This window comes from Malaclemys terrapin, chromosome 4 (genome assembly GCF_027887155.1).
Source record: "Malaclemys terrapin pileata isolate rMalTer1 chromosome 4, rMalTer1.hap1, whole genome shotgun sequence".
In the NCBI taxonomy this organism is placed as follows: domain Eukaryota; kingdom Metazoa; phylum Chordata; order Testudines; family Emydidae; genus Malaclemys; species Malaclemys terrapin.
This window is the reverse complement of record NC_071508.1, coordinates 56,590,103-56,607,591: the sequence shown is the minus strand read 5'-3', so window position 1 is coordinate 56,607,591 and position 17,489 is coordinate 56,590,103. Positions and strand designations below refer to the sequence as shown.

Genomic DNA, 17,489 nt, shown 5'->3' with positions numbered 1-17,489 from the left:
GGTTTTCAGGATTTTACCAACTGTTATTTACTTAATAGCTGGTAGGTATATAGTTTATGATAATAGCTTACAGTAAACACCCCTTTTTTTTTAAGATGACTTGCAACAAGAAAAAATAGGAGGGGGTTCTGCTTCTCCTTTACCTTGGAAATATTGGGAATGTAAATTGTGCTGCTCCCTGGTTTTGCAAGCGACATTAGTGAGAAGTTTCAGATGAGTATTAGGAGCTTTATCCATCCATAAATGAATGAGTTAGGAAGGGCTGAACATTTTAACAAAAACAGCTTTTCTGGCAATTTTTTAATCTGGTGTTTTGAGATAAATAGGTGGTAACAAAACCAAACAAAACCAAAATGTTTTAAGTAGTTCTAAATCACAAAAATTTCCCTTCTCAGTTTATCAGGTTTCACTTGCATGATGGTATCTCTAGTGTCATCATAATACTATTTCTTATGTTGACCATAATGGGGGCTTGCACCAATTTAACTAACTTGATAGAGAAAATAATTTAAATTGGTACAATCACCCATGCCATTGAAGCAGTTATACCAATACAAAGAAATGGTATGGTAAATTTAGAGTTTTCCAGGGGGAAAAAAGGGATTGACCAGAACTGAATTTCTGAAATTAAAGACAAAAAAAATAATAAATATCTTAATATTTTTCAAGTCCTTTCCTGCCTTTTTTATACATCATAAAGAAGCAAAATAAAAATAAATAAAAAATAAACAAGGGCACAAACACATTGTTGTTCCTTTTCTGTATCACCTTGAAAGAGTCACTGTTCTTCACTTTAGGAACTTCAAGTTACAGACTCAAATTGAATTTTGTTTCTACTTTAGTAAATGGTAAAAAGAACAGGAGTACTTGTGGCACCTTAGAGACTAACAAATTTATTAGAGCATAAGCTTTCGCGGACTACAGCCCACTTCTTCGGATGCAAAGTGGACTGTAGTCCACGAAAGCTTATGCTTTAATAAATTTGTTAGTCTCTAAGGTGCCACAAGTACTCCTGTTCTTTTTGCGGATACAGACTAACACGGCTGCTACTCTGAAACCTGTCATTTAGTAAATGGTAGTGGATGTATTTTTCATTATAGTTTTGATCTTGATATTAAAAAAGCATTTAGAAAATGACATGAAATAATCTTAATTCCAAAGCTTTTTATGATCAAATATTGTGTTTTGAATCACAGAAGCTTTGAATTTAGAATGTATTTGGACTCAAGAAAGATGCCAGCAAACATTTTGTAACACACTCTTCCATCAAAGGATCAGAAGAAAATCTTTTAAATAAGAAAAGGCATGCCTATAAAACAGAACATGGGAATAATCATAAAAGGTAGAGTGAACCTATTTTAGTTGTCATTTATGATGAACCTGTTAATAAAATCATGATTTGTAAAGTCAAAAGTTGAAACTATTTCCCAGCAAAATTTTTATTAGACAAGACTATTCCTAAAACTGTTTTAACAATAAAGCCAAAAAAGGGAAAAGCTTTCATTAAAGCATTGTTCAATATAACCAATAATTCTGACTAACCCAATTACTAACATAGTGCCAAATTCTGCCTTCAGATATTCACTTACAACTCCTATTTGGGAGCCTTTCAAAGGAATGTATGTGCAAATAAAGTTCTTGGGGCAAATACTTGTTTGTGCACCCACCTAACATCACATCAGAAATGCTACATTTATATCTGCTTATGCTAGTGGGACAGACAGTAGACATCTTATGCCTGGGGCTCTGTGCACTCTGCATGCCATGGAGTGTCTCTGCACCACAACAGCAGGGGCAGACATGGGCATGAACAGTAAATTTTCCTACCAAACTAACTCCTCGTTGTGTGTCCATTACTCCACTTTCCACGTGGTAAAGGTCCTGAGCCACCTGTTGGAACTGAGGATTCTTTCCCTCAGCCTTTCTGTGCGTCAGTTCCTCTTTTTCAGGGTACAGCCCAATATCTGTAAAGTAGCTTGAGATCCTCGTGGGGGACAAACTCTCTAGAAGTGCAAAGTATTTATTTTAATCTGGAAACAAGAGTACTTGGAAAAGGTGTGGAAAATAACTTGCATCTCCAGAAAAACTGACAATTTTTCATTAAAATTGTTTTGCAGAAAAGGAGAATAAATTCCAGCTGTTTGCCAATGTAGTATAAAAACTGGCATCATAAAATCACTGCTGCCTAATAGCCTAGGCTTGTTTCAGTTTTAAAACCAATGGGCCAAAGCCCTTACTCAAGCAAAGCTCCCATTGATGTCGATGAGTGAGAACTTTGGCCTAAATTTTCAAAAGTAACTGGTTAGAGTATCTCAGTTTTTGGTTGCCCCACTTGTGACACCTTAAAAGAGTACGATTAATTTCTTTTTCAGAAATTGAATGCGCAACACTTTCTGGATAATGGCAGCACAGCTCCAGGCTGTCTTTGTTGAAGAGAGATTCATGAAGGAGGTGCTCTGATTCCACAGTAACAGGGCCCATATAAATACCTGAATAGTAGAGGTCAGAACTTCCTTTTTCAATAGATCCCCAATATTCACAGGATTTGATGGCCGTGGACTTTACCTCCACTGTCTGTCCAACAGTCTTTGCAGTGGCAAGATAGAATATGACCATGAGATTACTATGGCCCTTTGTCAGCTCAGCTGATTGGGAAATTACTACGGCACAGATTGCTATAGAATATTCAGTACATCTATGCAAAACTTTTCTGCAACAGATATTATATTTCTCTAATGGTTTGTTTAGGGAAAAAGGAATTCCAGGGACCCCAGAGGTTCAATAGCTCAGATTTGTCATTTAGCATGGATAGTATGATTTTACGCAGGAAATGTGTTGTGTTGTTTACTTGTTTCCCCTGTCTAGCTATCCTGTGATACTGGATCTAGCAATTGCAGTAGAATTACTGTGGTGACACGTTATAATCTCCATTATCATGAGATAAAGCAATCTCATTGTTAGTCTGGTGTAACTTCTCTTCCAAATTCTGTTCAGTAGATACACTGGGCAAAATTTATTTACAGTATTATATTGTTTGGGGAGATAGTGATTACATTGTATCAGCCATGTGAATCTCTAAATGATCTTTGTTTTCAGAACTTGATTAGCCTCAGGAAGCAAGACTAATTATCATGTCTGAGACCAATAGCTTTGCTTGGTTTGAGCCGCTACTCAGATCTGATTGCAGATCTGTGCCTGATGGACTAATGAGTGGTACATGTCAGTGAACTGAGGAAATGAAATGTAAAGAGATATAGAATAAACTCTTTTTTACCACCTAGATTAAGGATGGTGATCTCTGACATGATGGCTCCTGGGGGAACAGAGCCAGTAGGAAATAGCATGATGTTTGAGACACTCAAATTGACTGATATCTATTTGTACTGTTAATTTTAGGAAGTTGGGACAGTATTGGGAATGACTTAAATGACTCATCCCCAATTGAGATGGGAGTGTGTGTGTGGAAGATGGGATGGAAGGAAGATTGTGCAGTTGAGTGTGTGTGATGAAGTGAGGGAGCAGAAATTTGAGAGATGGGTAGACAGAGTAAAGAATTAAAGAAAGGAAAGGAAAAAGAAACCCAGGGGATTAGAGTGAGGTAGATAGTAATTAAGTCTGGTAATTGAAGGGGTAAGAATAGAATTTGATTCCCATGCCCAGTCACTGATCTCCAAGCAAGTATAGAGCACCTCATGTTGCTTTGCAGTGACCCACCTGGCTGAAATGGGAGAAAGTATGCCGGGGCTCAGAAAGAGACTCCATTCAGCCATTCTTTGCAGAGTAAAATCATCACATGGAACTTTCACTATGGAGGCTGTAAAATTGCGGAGAGAAGGCTCTTCCCTGGGATGAAAAATAAAAGAAACCTGGAACTCAAGTCCTTGACAAATCAGATTTTTTTTTTTTTAAATTTGGCACTAAAGGTCAAAAAGTTTTGGTTTGGTATCACTTACCTAGCATGTCCGGTACCTCTGCACTAATGAACACCCTTTTGCAGTACCAGAAATATATCTGGTAGCCTGGCATCTATAAAAATCTAATGCTAATATCTAAAAATATATTTAATGCTGACCACATTCAAAAATCCAAACAGACAGAACAGGGAGATTCCAGGCATTCTCCAGCCTGGGATGTTTTTACTGTCTCGAATAATAGAGTGGCCACATTAGGTCAGATCAATGGTCCACCTAGGCCTGTCTTCCAACAGAGGTCAGTGCAGATGCATCAGAGGGAATGAACAGAACAGGGCAATTTCAAATCCCTTGTCATCCAGTCCCGGCTATTGGCAGTCAGAGGTTTATGGACACCTCAAGTATTGGGTTGCGTCCCTGACCATCTTGGCTAATAACACTGATGGACCTATCCTCCAGGAACGTATCTAATTCTTTGTTGAATGCTGTGTTATAGTTTTGGCCTTCACAACATCCCCTAGAAACAAGTCCCACAGGTTAACTATGCATTATGTGAAAAAGTACTTCCTTTTGTTTGTTTTAAACCTGCTGCCTATTAATTTAGTTGGGTGACCCCTAGTTCTTGTGTTATTGAAGGGGTAAATAACACTTCCCCATTTACTTTCTCCATTCATGATTTTATAGACCTCTACCATATCCTCATTGAGTCACCTCTTTTGTAAGAGTCTTTTTTAATCTCTTCTCATATGGAAGCTGTGCCATACCTCTTTGTACCTTTTCCAATTCTAATTTTTTTTTAAGATGGGGCAACTGGAGCCACATGCAGTATTCAAGGGGTGGGTATAACATGGATTTATATAATGGCATTATTATATTTTCTATCTTATTATCTATCCCTTTCCTAATGTTCCTAATATTCTGTTAGCTTTTTTGACTGCTGCTGCACACTGAAGAGTGTTTTCAGAAAACTATCCACGATGACTCCAAGATCTCTTTCTTGCAGAGCCGGCTCCAAGCACCAGCTTAACAAGCAGGTGCTTGGGGCGGCCAAGGGAGAGGGGCAGCACCTGCGGCAATTCTGGGGCGGCAGGTCCCTCACGCCCTCTAGGAGCGAAGGACCTGCCGCTGAACTGCCGTCGCCAATTGCGGCTTTTTTTTTTTTTTCCCAATTGCCGCCGCCGATCGCAGCTTTATTTTTTCCAATGCACATTACTTTGCATTTATCAACATTAAATTTAATCTGCCATTTTGTTGCCCAGTCACCCAGTTTAGTGAGATCCCTTTGTAACTCTTCACAGTCAGCTTTGGACTTAACTAATTTGAGTAATTTAATATAGTCTGCAAATTTTGCCATCTCACTGTTCACCCCTTTTCCAGATTATTTATGATTATATTGAATAGCACAGATTCCAGTACTGATCTCTGGGATACCCTGCTATTGACCTCTTTCCATTGTGAAAACTGACCATTTATTCTTACCCTTTGTTTCCTATCTTTACTGATCCATGAGGGGACCTTCCCGCTTATCCCAGGAGGACTGATAACTTGGCTTAAGAGCCTTTGGTGATGGATCTTGTTAAAGGCTTTCTGAAAGTCCAAGAACACCATATCCACTGGAAAAAGAACGGGAGTACTTTTGGCACCTGAGAGACTAACAAATTTATTTGAGCATAAGCTTTCATAGGCTATATCCCACTTCTTCGGATGCATAGAATGGAACATATATTGAGGAGATATATATACACACACATACAGAGAACATGGACAGGTGGGAGTTGTCTTACCAACTCTGAGAGGCCAATTAAGTAAGGGAAAAAAAACTTTTGAAGTGATAATCAAGATAGCCCAGTACAGACAGGTTGATAAGAAGTGTGAGAGTACTTACATGAGGAGATAGATTCAATGTTTGTAATGGCTTAGCCATTCCCAGTCTTTATTCAAATCTAAATTGATTGTGTCTAATTTGCATATCAATTCGAGTTCTGCAGTTTCTCACTGGAATCTGTTTTGGAAGCTTTTCTGTTGTAAAATAGCCACCCGCAGGTCTGTCATTGAGTGACCAGACAGGTTAAAGTGTTCTCCCACTGGCTTTTGAGTATTATGATTCCTGATGTCAGATTTGTGTCCATTAATTCTTTTGCGTAGAGACTGTCTGATTTGGCCAATGTACATGGCAGAGGGGCATTGCTGGCACATGATGGCATATATCACATTGGTAGATGTGTAGATGAACTAGCCCCTGATGGTATGGCTGATGTGATTAGGTCCTATGATGATGTCACTTGAATAGATATGTGGACAGAGTTGGCATTGGGCTTTGTTGCAAGGATAGGTTCCTGGGTTAGTGTTTTTGTTCAGTGATGTGTGGTTGCTGGTGAGTATTTGCTTCAGGTTGTGGGGTTGTCTGTAAGCGAGGACAGGTCTGTCTCCCAAGATCTGTGAGAGTGAGGGATCATCTTTCAGGATAGGTTGTAGATTTTTGATGATGCGCTGGAGAGGTTTTAGTTGGGGGCTGAAGGTGACAGCTAGTGGTATTCTGTTATTTTCTTTGTTGGGCCTGTCTTGTAGGAGATGACTTCTGGGTACTCGTCTGGCTCTGTCAATCTGTTTTTTCACTTCAGCAGGTGAGTATTGTAGTTTTAAGAATGCTTGATAGAGATTTTGTAGGTGTTTGTCTCTGAGGGGTTGGAGCAAATGCGGTTGTATCTTAGAGCTTGGCTGTAGACAGTGGATCTTGTGGTGTGTCCTGGATGGAAGCTAGAGGCTTGTAGGTAAGTATAGCAGTCAGTAGGTTTCCGGTATAGGGTGGTATTTATGTGACCATCGCTTATTAGCACAGTAATGTCCAGGAAATGGACCGCTTGTGTGGATTGATCTAGGCTGAAGTTAATGGTGGGATGGAAATTATTGAAATCATGGTAGAATTCCTCAAGGGCTTCCTTTACATGGGTCCAGATGATGAAGATGTCATCAATGTAGCACAAGTAAAGTAGGGGCATTAGGGGACGAGAGCTAAGGAAGCGTTGTTCTAAGTCAGCCATAAAAATGTTGGCATAGTGTGCGGCCATGCGGGTACCCATAGCAGTGCCGCTGACTTGAAGGTATATATTGTCCCCAAATGTGAAATAGTTGTGGGTGAGGACAAAGTCACAAAGTTGAACCACCAGGTTAGCTGTGACATTATCAGGGATACTGTTCCTGATAGCTTGTAGTCCATCTTTGTGTTGAATATTGATGTAGAGGGCTTCTACATCCATAGTGGCCAGGATGGTGTTTTCTGGAAGATCACTGATGGATTGTAGTTTCCTCAGGAAATCAGTGGTGTCTCGAAGATAGCTGGGAGTGCTGGTAGTGTAGGGCCTGAGGAGAGAGTCCACATAGCCAGACAATCCTGATGTTAGGGTGCCAATGACTAAGATGATGGGGCATCCAGGATTTCCAGGTTTATGGATCTTGGGTAGCAAATAGAATACCACAAATATATCCACTGGATCACCCTTGTCCACATATTTGGTGACACCCTCAAAGCATTCTAATAGATTGGTGAGACATGATTTCCCATTACAAAATCCATGTTGACTCTTCCCCAACATATCGTGTTTATCTGTGTGTCTGATAATTTTGTTCTTAGTTATAGTTTCAACCAATTAGCTTGGTACTGAAGTTAGGTTTACCAGCCTATAATTGCCAGGAGTCTTTTTAAAAATGTCTGTGTTACATTATCTATCTTCCAAACATCTGATAGGTCACATACCACAGTTAGTTGTTCGGCAGTTTCATATTTGAGTTCTTTCAGAACACTATCTGGTCCTGGTGACTTATTACTGTTAAATTAAAAATTTGTTCCCACCTCCTCTGTTGACACCTCACTTTGGGACAGTTCCTTAGATTCGTCACTTAAAAAGAATGGCTTGGGTGCAAGGATTTCCCCCATGTCCTCTACAATGAAGACCAATGCAAAGAATTCACTTAGCTTCTCTGCAATGGCCCTTTCCTCCCTTGAGTGCTCTTTTAATACCTCCATTGTCCAGTGACCCCACTGATTGTTTGGCAGGCTTCCTGCTTCTGGTGTACTTAAAGAAAATTTGTGGTTAGTTTTTCTGTCTTTTGCTATTTGCTCTTCAAATTCTTTCTTGCCCTGCCTTATTATACTTGAATTGCCAGGGTTTATGCTCCTTTCTATTTTCCCTACTAGGATCCAACTTCCAATTTTTAAAGGATGCCTTTTGCCTCTTTTACTCTGTTTAGCAATGGTTGCATTTTTTTATTCTTCTTACTGTTTTTTTTTTTATTGGGGTATATATTAGTTGGAGGCTATATTATGGTGTTTTTAAATGGTCTTTGCGCTGTTTGCAAGCATTTCACCCATGTGACTGTTCCTTTTAATTTGTTTAACTAGCTTCCTCAATTTTGTGTAGTTCCCCGTTTCGAAGTTAAATGCTACTGTGGTGCGTTTCTTCAGCATTTTTCCCCCACAAGGTTGTGAAATTTAATTATGTTATGGTTGCTATTACTGTGTGTTCACCTCTCGGACTAGCTCCTGTGCTCTTAGGACAAAATCAATAAATTGCCTCTCCCCTTGTGGGTTCCAGGAAAAGCTATTCTAAAAAGCAGTCATTTATGGTGTCTAGAAATTTTCTATCTGCATCCCTTCCTGAGGGACATATGCCCACTCGGTATGGGGATAATTGAAATCCCCCATTATTACTGTGTGTTCTACCTTTGTAGCCTCTCAAATTTCCCCAGGCATTGTCTCCATGCTGGTCAGGTGGTTGATAATCTATTCCTATTGCTATATTCCTGTTGTTCAAGCATGAAATTTCTATAGTGATTCTATAGCGATTCGTACAGCTTGATTCATTTAAAATTTTTACTTTATTTGACTCTGTGCTTTCTTTCACATATAGAGCCACTCCTCCACCAACACAACCTATTCTGTCATTCCTATATACTTTGTACTTTGGTATTACCGTGTCCCGTTGACTATCCTCATTCCACCAAGTTTCCATGATGCCTATTATAGCAAAACCTCATTTAATGCGAGGCACTCTTGTTCACCCATCATAGTATTTAGACTTCTAGTACTTGTATGTACACAACTGCATATTTTGACAATTTCATTTTATCAATATTCAGACTAGAAATAAGGCATACATTGTTAATAGTGAGAGTAATTAACCATTTGGAACCATTTAACAAGGGGTAGGGTAGATTCTCCATCAATGACAATTTTTAAGTCAAAATTGGATGTCTTTCTAAAAGATATCAGGGGGTAGCCGTGTTAGTCTGGATTCTTTGTTGTTTTTCTAAAAGATATACTCTAGAAATTATTTTGTGTAAGTTGTGTGACCTGTACCATACCGGAGGTCAAACTAAATGATCATATGTGTCCCTTCTGGCCTTAGAAAAGCTATGAATCTATGAGTTGTTTGCCTTCACATGTTAGATTTAAATGGGAATCTTTTACATTTGACTAGCTCCTACTTGTATTTTACCAACTTCTTTCCTGTCTTCTTTATTAGGATATAGTGTTCTCCCTTTAATAAATTCATCTCTATGGGATGTCTGTGTCTGAACCATGTGCTGCTTTCCACCCTCTAGGAGGTCCACATGTTAGCTCTCTAATGCAATGCCATCCTACGGCAGCAAATAGTGAGCGTTAAGGTCTGTGTGCTATTCACTATTGTCTGGAATAGAGGGGAGCTCATGAAATCAGATATGGAACAGAGGGCTATGATGGAGAGAGAATTAGCTAGGGTCCCTGTGACCGTGGTGCCTGGAGAGACCACACTGAGAATGCCACACTCATGGCAGACTGCAAGAAATAGGCAGACAATCCCCAAAACTGGTGGTTTATTCTATAATTAGATTCACCGAGCCAGTAATAAAAGAGCTTCTGCAGTACCACACTGGTTAACAAGAAGCCAAACACAGTCCCCATTAAGCAATGCAGCCTTTGGCTCCCATCCAGACAACCTAGTCTAATATAGTGAGGGATTATTGAAAACCTTATTCACTATACTTAAAGTTCTCCCAATCCCAAAAGATCAGACACTGCCCATCGGGTCAATGAATATTTCATATCTCACCCCAAATACATGCTTACAGCCAATCCTTATTAACTAACTCTAAGATTTATTAATAAAAGAAAAGAGAGAGTTATATATGGTAAGAGATCAATATATATTCAAATGTGTGTAAAGTCCTTAGGTCAGTTTCATAGCAGAGATGGTGAGGCTGCTGAATCAATTTTAAAGGTTATAGTCCAATAGGCTGTTCAGATGTAGAGTTTGTTCAAATTCTTCCATGAGAATTCCAGGGTAAATCCAGAATAAACCAGGAGACCTCAGTCTTGTGGCTTAGACCTTCCATTCAATGTTGAAGCAGACCTGAGATAAAAAGGACCAGGCCTAAAGCTTCCTTTATAGTTGAAGCAAGTGAGGTACTGACAGGTAATCCTACCACGAGGCTTTGATGAAAGTAAGCCAACTGTTTGATCTTTATTCAATGAGTCCTTTCTTAGACAATGCATTAGGCAATAGCCATTCAAATTACTAAGACTGTTCATTATATCAGATAATTAAGCTGAAGTCAATGTAAATAATATTATTAGTTCCTTCACTTTCTTACATCTTTTGAATTAATAGAATACAGTAATGAGGCATCAAAAGACAGGAACAGGATTTTTTCATCCATAAGCTAATTAGATCACATTGTTAAACTTCTAACAAGATATAGGTAAACACAGACAAATACACTTAGCATCTACTCATGATTCTCTAAGCATACAGGGAAACATGTTAAAGATTTGAGTCGACTTAACATGGCGTTGATAACGATCTATGAGGAATGGCTCTGTTTACCATTTCTGTGCCTCCTGTTCTTATGGGTCATGCACAAGTTGACCAGTCTGTCAGTTTCACAGTCCCCTTTGCCCTGGCAGATGAACACACATTAGGGCTCCACTGGAAATCTAAGGTAGTGGGGAATAGTCAAAAGGCGAGGAGTCTGAGAAAATTCCATTCTATGTGGCATAGAATAAGAGATGTAGAGCCAGAAGGGATCTTGAGAGGTCATCTAGTCCAGCTCCCTGTACTCAGGCAAGACCAAGTAAACTTGACCATCCCTGACAGGTGTTTGTCTCACCACTTCTTAAAAACATTCAGTGACAGGGATTCCACAGTCTCCTTTGGAAGTCTATTCCAGTGCTTAACTATCCTAATGGTTACAAAGATTTTCCTAACATCTAACCTAAACCTCCAATGTTGCAGATTAAGATGATTACTTCTTGTCTGACCTTCAATGGATGTGGAGAACAATTGATCACTGTTCTCTTTATAACAGCCCTTAACATATTAGAAGACTGTTTTCAAGTCCCCACTCAGTTGTCTTTTCTCAAGACTAAACATGCCCTTTTTTTAACCTTTCCTGATAAATCAGGTTTTCTAAATCCTTTATCATTTTGGTTACTCTCTGCTGGACTCTCTCCAATTTGTCCACATCTTTCCCAAAATGTGGCACCCAGAACTGGACATAATACTCCTAGCTAGGGTCTTACCAGTGCTGAGTAGAGTGGGACAATTACCTCTCATGTTTTACATATGAGAGTCCTGCTAATACCTCCCAGAATATTAGCTGTTTTCGCAGCTGCTTTACATTGGCTCATTCAATTGTGATCTGCTGTAACCCTCAGATCCTTTTCAGCAGTACTACCACCTAGCCAGCTGTTTCCCATTTGGTAGTTGTGCATTTGATTTTTCCTTCCTAAATATAATACTTTGCTCAGTAATGCTCGCTTTCCCCCTAAGTAGAGGAGGACCTATACTTTCCTTCATCTTTCTCTTGCTCCTAAAGTATTTAAAGAACCTCTGATTGCCTTTTATGTACCTTGCTGGGTGTAACTCATTTTGTGCCTTACCTTTTCTGATTTTATTCCTACATTCTCGTGTTATTCTTTTATGCTCCTCCTTCGCAATGCATCAATGTTTCCACTTTTTTGTAGAACTTCTTTTTGCTTTTTCAGGACATTGAAGAGCTGCAGGACGGATAGGCCAAAATTCATGGAAACTGACCTTGCTGTTCTCACAACAAGGAAACTGGCCTTGCTGTTCTCTCAAAAAAAAAATTGCATTGAAAAATAAAACAATGTAAAAGTTGAGAACCTACAAGTCCACTCAGTCCTACTTCTTGTTCAGCCAATCACTAAGACAAACAAGTTTGTTCATATTTACTGGAGATAATGCTGCCCTCTTATTTACAATGTCACCAGAAAATGAGAACAGACATTTGCATGGTACTTTTGTAGCCGGCATTGCAAGGTATTTACGTGCCAGATATGCTGAACATTCATATGCCCCTTCATGCTTCGGCCACCATTCCAGAGGACGTGCTTCCATGCTGATGATGCTCGTTAAAAAAATAATGCGTTAATTAAATTTGTGACTGAACTCCTAGGGGGAGAATTGTTTGGCCCCTGCTCTGTTTTACCCGCATTCTGCCATATATTTCATGTTATAGCAGTCTCGGATGATGACCCAGCACATGTTGTTCATTTTAAAAACACTTTCACTGCAGATTTCACAAAACGCAAAGATGGTACCAATGTGAGATTTCTAAAGATAACTACAGCACTCAATCCAAGGTTTAAGAACCTGAAGTACCTTCCAAAATCTGAGAGGGATGAGGTGTGGAGCATGCTTTCAGAAGTTTTAAAGGAGCAACATTCCAATGTGGAAACCACAGAACCTGAGCCACCAAAAAAGAAAATCAATCTTCTGCTGGTGACATCTGACTCAAATAATGAAAATGAACATGCATTGGTCCGCAGTGCTTTGGATTGTTATCGAGCACAACCCATCATCAGCATGGACACATATCCCCTGGAATGGTGGTTGAAGCATGAAGGGACATATGAATCTTTAGTGCATCTGGCACCTAAATATCTCGCGATGCCAGCTACAACAGTGGCATGCGAATGCCTATTCTCACTTTCAGGTGACATTGTAAACAAGAAGCGGGCAGCATTATCTCCTGCAAATTGTAACAGACCTTGTTTGTCTGAGTGATTGGCTGACCAAGACGTAGGACTAAGTGGACTTGCAGGCGCTAAAGTTTTACCTTGTTTTATTTTTGAATGCAGTTATTTTTTTTACTTAATTCTACATTTGTAAATTCAACTTTCACGATAAAGAGATTGAACTACAGTACTTGTATTAGGTGAATTGAAAGACTATTTCTTTTGTTTTTTTACAGTGCAAATACTTGTAATCAAAAATAAATATAAAGTGAGCACTGCACACTTTGTACTCTATGTTGTAATTGAAATCAATATAATTGAAAATGTAGAAAACATCCAAAATTTTAAATAAATGGCATTCTATTATTGTTTAACAGTGCAATTAATCACAATTAATTTTTTTAATCACAATTAAGTTTTTAATTGCTTGACCGCCCTAATTTTTACAAATCAGACTTAGGGAACATTTTGCCTCCTGCACTAGAATTAAACTATTACAAAGAAATTGAGCTATTAATTGTCTTATTACTCTTCTCCTAAGCTGCTGTTCTTAAATGTCTAGGTCCCATCACATTAAAGAGAAAAATAAAGAAGGTAGATTTTTTCACTGTACATAAAGCCATTCAATCTGCAGTTTCCTTTTTCTTATCTTATTCTGATAGGATTAGTATTTTATTGCCATCCTCCTTGGTTCTATTTTTGGAGGACAATCTTTTGGGCAACACAGGGAATAGGTTAGCAAACCATCTGTTCATAACAACTTGTTCAGTTTTTTTAGTTGTCTGCTTCATAAAGAAGAGCAAGAATCACAACACTCATTTCTCCCCCATCCCCATTTACCCAAAATCTCAGCTTTTCAGAACAAAATTTTCAAACTTGGGTGTATAACATATAGGCTCTTAAATCCATATTTAGACATCTAAATAAATGGCTTGATTTTTCAGAAATGCTGAGCACTCTCAAATCCCATTGTTTTTAAAGATCAGGACACATTCATCTAGGTACCTAAAAATAGTTTTAGGAACTAACTTTAAGCACCCGATTTAAAAAATATTTACCTTTGTGTGTATGCTTACATTAGATCTGTGGTTCTCAGACTGTGGTCTCAGGACCACCAGCAGTGCATGGAGTTCTTCCTGGAATGCTCCTCTTTATATGTTTTCAGAGCCAAGCAGTAGGAGAATTGGGCTGCTGAATTGGGAGATTGATCCATGAGAAATTCTTAATATTGCCAATATAGCCTGCAGAATAAAAACATTGAACCACTCACTGTACTAGATAATTGTCATTGTGAGAGAGTCAGAACACCATTACAGTCCTGGGATACTATAAGTAGGGAATTAGGAGGCAAGGGTATGGATTTTGAGGGAGAGGAACTCTGGAGTTTTTATTTTTGTGCTATAAATCTAAGGGAAGGAGAGACTTTTCTTGACTTCATTGTTGTAAGCATCTTGGTGGAGCCATAAGAGCAGAGCTCTCAGAAGACGAGGAATTGGCAGGTGTATTTTCCTTTCGTGGGTGTATTTGTTTAATGTAAGATGTTTTTGTGACTACTGAAGAAAAGTGAATTACTAACTGCTCTACCTCATTTTCTATCTGTCCTGACCTTTCTGCTGGCCAGAAAACCAATTCTCTTCCTGTCTTTCTCAACTGACGATGTGCTGATTTCCCCCTCCCCTACAGCTGCCAATCTGCACTTGTATTAAAGACACTTTTGATTTTTTTTCCCCCTGAATCTATGTTGCCTGCTTGCCAACCTTAGCAGAATGCAAATATGGGAAATTATTTCTCTTGTAAGGTGGCTTATTGTAGTCTCCCCGTTTTTCCCCGTCATACTTCTTTCTTTTCCTTCCATCGTTTGAGGGTGGATATGGAAGCTCTCAGGCTGAGTACAATAGGCAGCACTTCATCTTAGGTAAGGCTAGTTGATTTAGAGCTTTATATTAGGTGAGTTGTATTACCATAATAATTAGCCACTCTGTTAGGCATCTGAATTACGGCCAACATCTCTGTGACCTCCTTGTTTTCAGTTAAGGCCTCATGTGCCTTAGAATTGGAAATTTTTCTAGTTTCCAGGCACTGCTATAGCTGCATCAGTGCACATCTTAAAGCAGTGGTTCTTAACTTTTACTGCAATCTGCACCCCTTTGGCTCTCAAAACACGTTCTCGCACCCCTTATCAAAAATCGTTGAAGTAGGTCAGTTCTTTAAACCTAAATATATCCTAACTATAGAATGAAAGAGAGAGAATTATATATTTATTTTAATTTCACAGTAAAATTAAGAATACATGAATACATACATGCCTGTGCTTAATTTGTGTTTTCGAAGATTTACCTTCTAAAAAAATCTGGCATGTGTTACACCCCCAGAAAGGGCATCTCGCACCCCCAGAGGGTACGTGCACCCCAGGTTCAGAACCACTCTTAAAGTTAGACAAGAAAGCCACATTCTGCGCTGGTGGAGGTTACTTATCTTTGAATCTGGAATAACCTTCACTGGTACACATGACTCTCTTCATTGATTACATTTGGGGTTTGCACCAGTGCTTCTGCTGTTTTGTGGAGCCCCCTCTTGAAGTTTGCAAATATGTACTGTGGTACTGGAGCATCTGTTGTCAAATAGATCTTTCATGGAAGAGTTATTTTGCTAATATAACAACTATAGATGATGTATTGAATTGGGATGATTGATTTTATTTATTTTTCCCTGGGAGGAGTGGCGCAGTTTTGGACCATGTGTTTTAAATCAAATATCCTTTAGTGGTTTACCTTGGAATTGCATCATTGCTTGAGTTAAGCAAAATCTTTTTAAATATAAATCCAGCTCTGGGGCGTTCATCACAATCTCAGCTAATACATAAGCTCTTTTGAGAGGCAGCCAAATCATTGCTATCTTGACCAGTGAGATTCCTATTGAATTTCTTGGCAAGAGACAGAAGAAATAGGATGGCCTTCCTGCCCATAGATGGCAGAGAGGATCTTTTGCTTTTAAATCCCAGTAAAAAAATGGTCTCCAATTATTTCAAAGGGATAAACTACAAAGAGTCTCATGACTTCCTATTATGGCCTCACTCTGTCCTCTTTGACTGAGGCCCCAAGCAGGCTTCTTCCACACTCTTGAAATAGTCTCTCTGAATCAAATGGTTAAAAAAAAAAGTTTCACCCACTGGAAATAACAGTGTAAAGATATGGGATGCAGCATAAAAGAGTCCAGTCAGTAAATAGTGGAGGAGCTGCCGACTAACAATAGACCCTTTTAGACAAAATTATTGATTAGGGAAAAAAATAAGAGCAGTGTTTTAATATAAGAACCCTTTCTTTCCAATATTGAAACGAAACTAGGTCAGATTGAACCAAAAGATACGTCACAGCATATTATTACTAATGCTTCTGAGAGTCTTGCTGTCAACAGCTAGGATGAATGAATTTCAGGTGAACAATTGGGTAGCTGTGCAGTGTAAGCAAAAGACTTACTGGAAAATATGCTTTGCAAACCTTTTATCTCGTTGAAATTAATGGGAGTTCTGTGGTTGACTTTAATGGGAGCAGGAGCAGTGCTTTAGGCACCAATCCTGCAATGGATCAGAGCCTTTGTAAGGACCCATTTGGAATAACAGTGGGGACAGTGAGAGTCCTTCATCCTGCCATTATAATATATAAAAAGAGGTGATGAGAGGTTGGCTGTTTCTGAAACCAGAAACGTGTATGGCAAAATAATGTTGATACCTGCTTGCAATGTTTTTCTGCTCTGAGACTCTGAAATATGGCACAATGGGATTTCATTTTTATTGTTTCTGGATCATGATGATCACAAATGAAAAGATGGTGTGGTTTTTCCCTCAAATTGCTAACCCTGCAAACTCAACCTGGAAGTTAAGTTGTAGTTTTTCTGACTCATAAAACAATACAGATGTTCCAGCGTAGAACTGCAGTGCCATTATCATCATCAACAGGAGTAAAAATTAGTTTTAATTTTTCGGTAAAGTAACATATTGGACTCCAAATCCTCGCAGCGAGCAGATTTCTTAAGAAGATACCATTTTTAGTGTAAGGCAACATTTTAAGATATCACTTGGATTCATAAACAGGAAAAGCAACTAACTCTCTTTTCCTTCCCTATGTTGACTCTGCCATGCTAACAAAAGAAATAAGCAGTAAAAACAAATTCATCACTAAAGCAAGCAGATCAGACTCTGAATATCTTCAGAGATCAGATCTGCTGAGTAAGGGTGCTCTTTTTATGTAGTCATTTTTCAGAGTGGAACCTCACTTTGAACTGCCAGTTAGGTCATGAAGTAGTTGATCTTGTTTGCTGAAAAAGGCTTTCTAAAATCTGAGCCATAAGAGTAACCTCTTTGCACATTACTAATCATTTCTCTGTTTTTATCACTCTGGCAATGCAAAATTTAGCTAGCTACATTTGCCAATTGCTTAGATGAGCTGGGGAGTTCAATGTAATTTGTGACTGCCTAAAGGACTGCAAATACCTCTTAGGATGCCAAAGTAATCTGTTTATGGTGGTTTTAATCAAGAGAATGTGTTCTTTCCGATCACTTTTTT

The 17,489-nt window shown here is 38.8% G+C and overlaps 1 protein-coding gene across 7 annotated transcripts in view; it reads left to right on the top strand.

The window, feature by feature from the left end:
- IRAG1 (inositol 1,4,5-triphosphate receptor associated 1) overlaps positions 1-17,489 on the top strand; it is a 129,958-nt gene that overhangs the window by 24,824 nt on the left and 87,645 nt on the right. The window contains exon 1 of one of the 7 annotated variants that reach the window (XM_054027397.1): positions 1,246-1,342. The exons of the other annotated variants lie outside the window; for them this stretch is intronic. The gene's annotated coding sequence lies outside the window, so the exon portion shown is untranslated. Of the gene's footprint in view, positions 1-1,245; positions 1,343-17,489 lie in introns of those variants that run through there. 7 annotated transcript variants of the gene reach the window in all.